Raw genomic sequence first — 9,117 nt, 5'->3', positions numbered from 1 at the left:
TGTTCCGCGCTGGTAGCGGAGGCTGACAAGGTCACCTTTGCTGCATATCATCTTGAAGGCCCCGCCAGTCTATGGTGGGAGAATTATGGAGCTATGCGCCCAGCGGGCCATGTCACTACTTGGGCTGAGTTCAGTGAGGCTTTCCGTGAACATCACATTCCGGAGGGTCTCATGGACCGTAAACGTGAAGAATTTTGCAGTTTCACCCAAGGCCGACTTTCTGTGGATGTCTATAGCAGGGAGTTTGGTAATCTCGCGCGATATGCAACTGAGGAAGTGTCTACTGACGCCAAGAAGCAAGCAAGGTTCCGTAAGGGCCTTAGTCCTGAGCTTCGCCGCGACCTCCGTCTGCATGAGTGCACATCTTTTTCGAAACTTGTCAACAAAGCCATCAGTGCTGAAACTGGTCAGACTGACTATGACGCAACACGCAAGCATGGCTGTGACATGGGTTCCTCATCCGGTGCTGGTCCTCAGAAGCGCCGCGTGTGGGTGCCCAACACCGCCCTGCCACCTAGGTTCACACCGAGGCCATCTTTCCAGGCGCCTCGCCCTGTTCAACAGTCTGCTCCAACCAAGCCCTATGGGGGTCCAACCAACAATGCTCCTCCATGTACCAGTTCCGTGACTTGTTTCAAGTGTGGGGAATCTGGCCACTATATGCGTGAGTGTCCCCAGACCAACCCCAATCAATCTGCTAAAGCTGTTGGCCGTGGCAAACCGACAGGAAAAATATTCCACGCCAAGCCGGTCACCGCTACACGTGGCCATGTCAACTGTATCTCTGCCGAAGAAGCTCAAGAGGATCCCAACGTCGTTCTCGGTACGCTTCTTGTTAATTGCCACCCGGCATCTGTTCTTTTCGATACAGGAGCCTCTCATTCTTTTATATCCGAAAATTATGCTCGTTTGCATAACGTTGCATTCTGTGACATGCCATCCACTATGGAAATTTCTACTCCTGGTTCTAGATGGCAGACCTCTAGGGTAAGTTATGGAAATGAAATCCAAGTCGACAGACTTGTTTTCCTTGCATCTTTGATAGCCCTTAAATCTTCAGATATTAATATCATTTTGGGTATGGACTGGATGTCAGCTCATCAAGCCAAAATTGATTGCTTCTCTAGGACTGTTCAACTCACCCATCCTTCGGGGAAGATAGTCAATGTCTTGACCCGAATAGCCAAGCGACAATTATATTCTCTTAACGCCAGCCCTTTGCCAGACCTTGAGGACATTCCGGTAGTCCGTGATTTCCCGGATGTCTTTCCAGAGGAATTGCCAGGTGTTCCACCTGACAGGGATGTTGAGTTCGTAATCGACCTCATCCCCGGAACTGTTCCGATTGCTAGAAGACCTTATAAGATGGCACCACTAGAACTAGCCGAGCTTAAGAAACAACTCGATGAATCCTTGAAAAAGGGTTTCATCCGCCCTAGTTCATCTCCATGGGCATGCCCCGTCCTATTCGTCAAGAAGAAGGATGGTACGGATCGGATGGTTGTAGATTACCGACCTGTCAATTTGGTTACAATCAAGAACAAATATCCACTTCCCAGGATCAACGACCTGTACGATCAGCTCGCTGGATCCTCAGTCTTCTCCAAGATGGATTTGAGGTTGGGCTACCATCAAATCAAAATCAGAAACGGAGACATTCCCAAAACGGCCTTTGTTACTCGTTATGGCCAATACGAGTACACCGTCATGTCCTTCGGTTTAACCAACGCTCCAGCCACCTTTTCTCGGTTAATGAACTCAATCTTCATGGAGTATTTGGATAAATTCGTCGTAGTTTATCTCGATGATATACTCATCTACTCCAAGAACGAGGAAGAACATGCCGAACATCTAAGGCTAGTGTTGAAGAAACTTCGAGAGCATCGCCTTTATGCCAAATTTTCGAAATGTGAATTCTGGTTGTCAGAAGTGACCTATCTGGGTCATGTAATATCTGGTAAAGGTATTGTTGTTAACCCTGAACGAGTTCAAGCCGTCCTTAATTGGACTCCACCTGAATCGGTCAAGCAAGTTCGGAGTTTTCTAGGCTTAGCGAGCTATTGTCGTCGCTTTGTCGAGAACTTCTCCAAAGTTGCCAAACCTCTAACCGAACTCCTCAAGAAAGATAAGAAGTTCGAATGGACTCCACAATGTGAGCACAGCTTTCAGGAACTGAAAAGACGCCTGACCTCTGCTCCCGTACTGGTACCGCCAGACTTCTCCAAGGACTTTGTTATCTACTGCGACGCCTCGCGACAAGGACTAGGTTGCATTCTTATGCAAGATCGACACGTAATTGCTTACACTTCACGGCAATTGCACCCACATGAGGAGAATTATCCTACTCATGATCTAGAGCTTGCAGCCGTAGTCTATGCACTTAAGACCTGGCGACATTACCTCCTCGGTAATCGTTGTGAAATATTCACTGATCACCAAAGTCTGAAGTACATCTTCACCCAACCAGATTTGAATCTCAGGCAGAGACGTTGGGTTGAATTGATCACAGACTTCGATTTAGGAATAACCTACACCCCAGGGAAAGCCAACGTCATGGCTGATGCGCTAAGTCGTAAATCTTATTGTAACAACCTGATGTTACAACAAAGTCAACCGCCTCTCCATGAGGAATTTCGGAAACTTAACCTTCACATTGTACCTCAAGGTTTTCTTTCCACCTTGGTGGCAAAACCTACCCTTACGGATCAAATTATTAAAGCACAGAAGGTAGATCCGGGAATCTCCCGCATCAAGAGGAACATTCAGAAAGGAATTGCGAATTGTTTCTCCATTAATGATCAAGGAGTCGTATACTTCGGGAATCGATTAGTGGTTCCCAAAGTGCGCAACCTAAGGCGATTAATCCTTAAGGAAGCTCATGAATCTCCTCTCACCATTCATCCCGGTAGCACTAAAATGTATCAGGACCTACGCCAGAGGTTCTGGTGGACTAGGATGAAGAGAGAAATCGCTCAGTATATTGCAAATTGCGACGTCTGTCGTCGTGTAAAAGCAGAGCATCAACGGCCTGCTGGCACCCTTCAACCCTTAGCTATTCCTGAATGGAAATGGGATAAAATTGGTATGGATTTCATTACCGGTTTTCCCAGGACCAAGAGAGGGAATAATGCTATTTTCGTCGTGGTCGATCGTCTTTCCAAAGTAGCCCATTTCTTACCTGTTCGTGAGGGTATAACCGCTAGTCAGCTGGCAGATTTGTACATCTCCCGAATAGTGTCTCTCCATGGTGTTCCTTTGGAAATTAACTCGGATCGAGGAAGTCTTTTCACCTCTCGATTTTGGGAAAGCTTCCAAAATGCTATGGGAACCCGTCTCTTCTTTAGCACCGCTTTCCACCCTCAGTCGAGTGGTCAAGTGGAACGCGTCAACCAAATTCTAGAAGACATGCTTCGAGCCTCTGTTATCTCTTTCGGAATGGACTGGGAGAAGTGCCTTCCATTTGCCGAATTCGCCTACAACAACAGCTATCAATCTAGCTTGGGTAAAGCCCCTTTTGAAGTTCTCTATGGACGACGATGTCGAACACCCCTTAACTGGTCAGAGACCGGGGAAAGACAATTCTTTGGCCCGGATATGATTCAGGAAGCAGAAGAACAAGTTCGTATCGTTCGTGAAAAGTTGAAAACAGCCCAATCTCATCAAAAGAGTCAATATGACCGAAAACATAAGGCTATGACTTTCGAGGTTGACGAGAAGGCTTATCTTCGGGTCACCCCTCTGAAGGGAACCCATCGTTTCGGTATCAAAGGCAAATTGGCTCCTCGTTACATTGGACCTTTTCGCATTCTTGCCAAACGAGGAGAAGTTGCCTACCAGTTGGAACTACCTCCGCACCTCTCCAGAGTCCACGATGTCTTCCACGTTTCTCAACTCAGGCGTTGCTTCTCGGATCCTATCCGTGAAGTGGACCACGAAACGCTTGATCTCCAAGATAATCTTACATATCGAGAGTACCCCATTCGTATCCTCGATCAGGCCGAACGTACCACCCGACGTCATAATATCAAGTTTCTCAAAGTTCAATGGTCGCACCATTCGGAGGATGAAGCAACCTGGGAAAGGGAGGATCGTCTTCGACTTGAGTATCCCGCCTTCTTCCCGGAGGAACCCAAATCTCGGGACGAGATTCTTTTGAGTGGGGGTGAGTTGTCACACCCTAGCTAGTCATGCATTAGAGTGTTGCATCATGTTTACTCTTTCATCAGAAACTTGAAATGGGGAATCTGTGAAACCCTCAGAATCATTTTGAAAATGACCCAAATAAAAATTTCTCCAAAAGGGTCCAAGAAAATGCTCATGTTGCTCTCTGAAAATATTGGACAGAGATAAAAATCAAACCAATATTTTTAAGAGCTCATAGGTATTTATTTTGGGCATTTGGAATTAATGCATAAATATTTGCATTGGAAATATATTAATTATATATATTAATATATGTCCAAATATTATGCCAATTATAAAGGAGCTCTGGAATAATATATCTAGCTCCTGCAAAAATTGGCATAGGGTAAATAAATGATTTAATATATTATTTAAATCAAAACAAATGTCAGAAATTAGAAAACAGAAAAATAAATAACAGGAGGAGCTTACCTGGGCTCCTCCACTGTGCGGCCCAGCCAGCTGGCTGGCCCAGCCAGCAGGCGGCCCAGCCCGCCTCCCTCCTCTGTCGTCTTCGTCCTCGACAGAGGGAGGGGAGTGTGGCCGGCGCGCGCGCGCGCCACCGCGCCACGCCACCTGCTCGGCTGCCTGCCTGCCCTCCCCTCCTCGCTCGATGCCCCGGACGACGCCACGCCTCCCCCCTGCTCTCTCTCACTCTCCCTCGGCTCCTCCCTCCTCTCCCTCGCGCTCTCTCTCACACGGCCGAACACCACCCTCGCCGCCGTTCGCCATAGCAGCCGTCACCGGCCACCCCTCGCTCCCCCGACTAGCTCAGGAGCTCCGCCTCGACCCCCTCTTCCTCCCCACCGATCCACGGGTCTCCGGAAGCCCTGCATCGCCGCCCACGTCGCCGTTCCCCTCCTCGGCCACCGGAGATCGTCGCCGTCGAATCGAGAGCTACCGGACGTCCCCGAGCCCGCTAACCATCCCTGCAGCTCCGCGGTGAGCCACTGATTCGATTCCCCCTTGCCCCGTCGTCCCTAGCATCCTGTAGTTGCCGTCCCCTTGAGCTCCGAAGCTCGCCGCCGCCGTGCCTCGTCGCCGCCGTGGCTGGAGCCGTTGTAGCTCGAAGCCGAGCACACCATCGTGCTCCACACCTCACCAGGAGCACGTAGCACGCACCAACGCCTCCCCTAGCGCCCTGCATCGCCTAACCCGCCGTTGGCCGAACTCCGGCCGCCGCTCACGAGCTCGCCGTCGTCGGTACCGGCCACCACAGGCACGGCCACCACCACCGTTCGACGCGCGGGAGCAAGGGCTCTCCAACGAGCCCAAGCACGGCCTCGCCCGTGCCCTGTAGCGCGTTTCCGCATCGCGCCGCCGTCTCGGGCCTCGCCGGCGTCATGTCGCCGGTGGGTTTGACCCACCTTGACCACGGCAGGACCCCCCTGTGTCCCTGACAGGTGGGCCCAGCCCTGTTAGCTAATTAGGATTAGCACTAACCGAATTAGTTAAACTAACTACCCCCCCTGACACTGACCAGTGGGCCCCAGCGCCACTAATTCCTAATTAGGATTAAATTAACCCTGTTAAACCCCCCTGTCACTGACGTGTGGACCCCACACGTCAGGTTTGACCCCAGCCAGCCGCAGTTGACCACTGACGTCATGCTGACGTCATGCTGGCGCAATATATATATTTCTGGATTTAATTTAAATCAGGAAATTCCAGAATATTATTTAAACTTCAAAAATTCATAACTTTTATTCTGTAACTCCAAATTAGACAAATTATATATGAAAAATGATCAGAAAAATCCAATCTATCCATCTGTACTATTTTCATGCATGATCAAACAAGTTAAATTGATGTTTAAAGCAGAACAAGGAAAAGCACTTTAAAAGGCCATACTTGAGTTTGAAATTTGAATCTTTGATTCAAATTGGTTCAAACCCTTCTGGTCTTAGTTGCATTAGCCCAACACACTCATATTGCCATGTTTCATGCATGCATCATATTGTTGCACATTGTTTGGTGATGGTTGTGTATCGGTGTCCTTTGCGACAGGTTCTGCCTCCGAGGAGTACCGTGATTACCCTAACGAAGAACCGTATCAGTGCATCGAACCATCAGGCAAGCAACCAACCATTTGATCATATTGATACAATCCCATGTTCTCGCTCCTGCTCTCTTTTACTGCATTAAGACAACGCGATTCAAACTGCTGTGTGCTACGGTAGTTGAACCCATTTCCTCTGCATGACCTGTCATTGCCACAGTAACTAGATGAAACCCACTAGCATGTGTAGGAGTTGATTGAGCCATATGTATGTGTTGTTCCTACCTTGCTATGCCTGCTATGCTTAGAGTCGTGTCAGGTCTGGTTCATCTGGGTGATGGGCTAGAGTGAAATGATTATGTCGGTAATGGGAGTGGTGTGGTGAACACGATTTGGTAAAGGTATCGATGAGAGGCCATGTAGGAGTACATGGTGGGTTGTTTCATTGAAGCCGACCTTAAGCACTGAGATCTGTATGTGTGATTTAAGAATCAGCTACTACCATGCATTGGGCCCGGAACCAATGGACCCTCTCGGCTTCTTATTCACCCTAGTTCTCCGTCCAGGAGTTGCAAGTAGTTTCTGGTGTTTGTAGCCTACTGGAGGCCGTGGACAGCGCTGACTGTAGGGGTGGGCTGTGATGCGGTAGGTACGTGGCCGGGTGTACCGAATACCCGTTAGGTATCTCGGGAACCCTGTTCACATCGTTCGGGGCCGTATGGGAAACCTCGGCCGGACTCCCTGCGGATGGAACCTGAATAGGCGATAAACCTGGACTGGAGGCTTAGGTGATTAGGTAGGTCGTGGCCGACACCCATGTTGGGCTTCCGCTTGAAGGTTGCCGAGTACATGTCGTGTAAACGACAGTAAGTGGTGAGAGCGTGTATGAAGAAGTACACCCCTGCAGGGTTAACATGATCTATTCGAATAGCCGCGTCCGCGGTAAAGGACTACTTGGTTGCCTATACAGTTCATAGACAAGTAAATGGAAACTACTAAAAACCTCAAGATAAGTGTGAGTGCCGAGGATGGCTCTTCCGTAGGAAGACGGAGGTGGATCCTCGGTAGTGTATTGAAGTGGTGAGTAGTGGACTCGTGTGCGCAAAACATTTCAAGTTGGAGTATCGTAGGATAGCCTAGCCAAGAGTCAAAGCTGGCTTGCTGCAATAACTCCACCAACCCTTCTTGATACTAAGCATGTATGTAGGATCTGATGTAAGTCTTGCTGAGTACCTTTGTACTCATGTTGCTATAATCTACATTTTTACAGAAGACGCTGCAACCCCTTCTGATGGGTTCTATGTAGACGTTGACATCAACGAGTAGGCTAAAGACCCAGGTGGTGATCCTGAGCTTGTGATGGACCACGTAGTATAGCTAGGCTTTCCAAGCCTCTTTTATTTTACTAGTTGTCTGTACCCAGACAATGTACTTCCGCTGCTGGTTTGTATGACTGTATGACTTGTATGTTGGGTCGTGAGACCCGTACCTTTGTGTATGTTATGTATGGCTCCCTGAGCCTTAAATAAAGTACTTGTGTCGTAGAGTCATGTTGTGATGCTTCGTTGTATTTGCACATATCGAGCATATTGTGTGTATGATTGAAATGCTTGGTATGTGTGGGATCTGACTATCTAGTTGTTTATCTTTAGTAGCCTCTCTTACCGGGAAATGTCTCCTAGTGTTACCGCTGAGCCATGGTAGCTTGCTACTGCTCTGGAACACTTAGGCTGGCCGGCATGTGTCCTTCTTCGTTCCTGTGTCTGTCCCTTCGGGGAAATGTCATGCTTTGAGTACCGGAGTCCTGTTAGCCCGCTACAGCCCGGTTTACCGGAGTCCTGCTAGCCTAGTGCTACAGCCCGGACCCACTTGCTGATGACCGACACGTTCGAAGCTGGGTCATGGATGCCTGTCCCTGTAAGTCTGTGCCACTTTGGGTTTACGACTAGTCATGTCAGCCCGGGCTCCTTATCATATGGATGCTAGCGACACTATCATATACGTGAGCCAAAAGGCGCAAACGGTCCCGGGAAAAGGTAAGACGACACCCGTGGGGATACCGTGCGTGAGGCCGCAAAGTGATATGAGGTGTTACCGGCTAGATCGATGTGACATCGAGTCGGGGTCCTGACACGTATTGAAAAAGATTTGAATTTTTGAACTCCAGCATAATAAAGCAATCTTTCCAAAGGTGGGTGGCTAGCCTTTCTTTCGACCCGTGCTTTGGGCAAGGCTGGTTTAACAGGCGCTCAAGATTTGGACCTAATCCTCCACTCTGCTGGGGCGGTTTACCCTTATGGCGCTGACCATTATCCTGGGTGTTGGTGTTCGCCACAAAATCTAAACTGCTATCCACCTTGCGCTTACCATTGTTCCCATTACCTGCCGGGTTATGTTGCCGCCCCTTGGTACTACCATTCCTTTTTCCCTTCGCCGGCCTTTCAGCATCAGGCTCAAGGTCCTTGGTGCTATCCGAGTCGGCATACTTAACTAGAGCTACCATACGCGTTGCCATGTCATTGTAGTGAAGCTTGAGTCTTCCCAACTTCAGCTTCAAAGGCGTATGTCAAGAATGTTGTATCAGCATTGGTGCGGTCTGATGAATGCAGCATAGCTGATACTCGTTTCACCCAATGGGTTGTAGACTCCCCTTCCTCTTGAACACGGGCGGCTAAGTCCACAATTGACATGGGTTGCTTACACATATCTTTGAAATTCTGGATAAACCGCTTTTTAACTCAGGCCATGATCCAATGGAGTTAGGTGGTAAACTTTTCAGCCAGGTACGAGATGTTCCTTCCAGCATCATGGTAAAGTACTTAGCACATGCCGCATCATCCACATCCAGCACCTCCATCACCATCTCATAGCTCTCGACCCATGATTTGGGGGGGTAAATCGGCAGTGTAATTGGGCACCTTACAAGGACCCTTGAA

Source organism: Triticum aestivum, chromosome 5A, assembly GCF_018294505.1.
Source record: "Triticum aestivum cultivar Chinese Spring chromosome 5A, IWGSC CS RefSeq v2.1, whole genome shotgun sequence".
In the NCBI taxonomy this organism is placed as follows: domain Eukaryota; kingdom Viridiplantae; phylum Streptophyta; class Magnoliopsida; order Poales; family Poaceae; genus Triticum; species Triticum aestivum.
The sequence above is the reverse complement of the archived record's forward strand: the minus strand, read 5'-3'. Positions refer to the sequence as shown.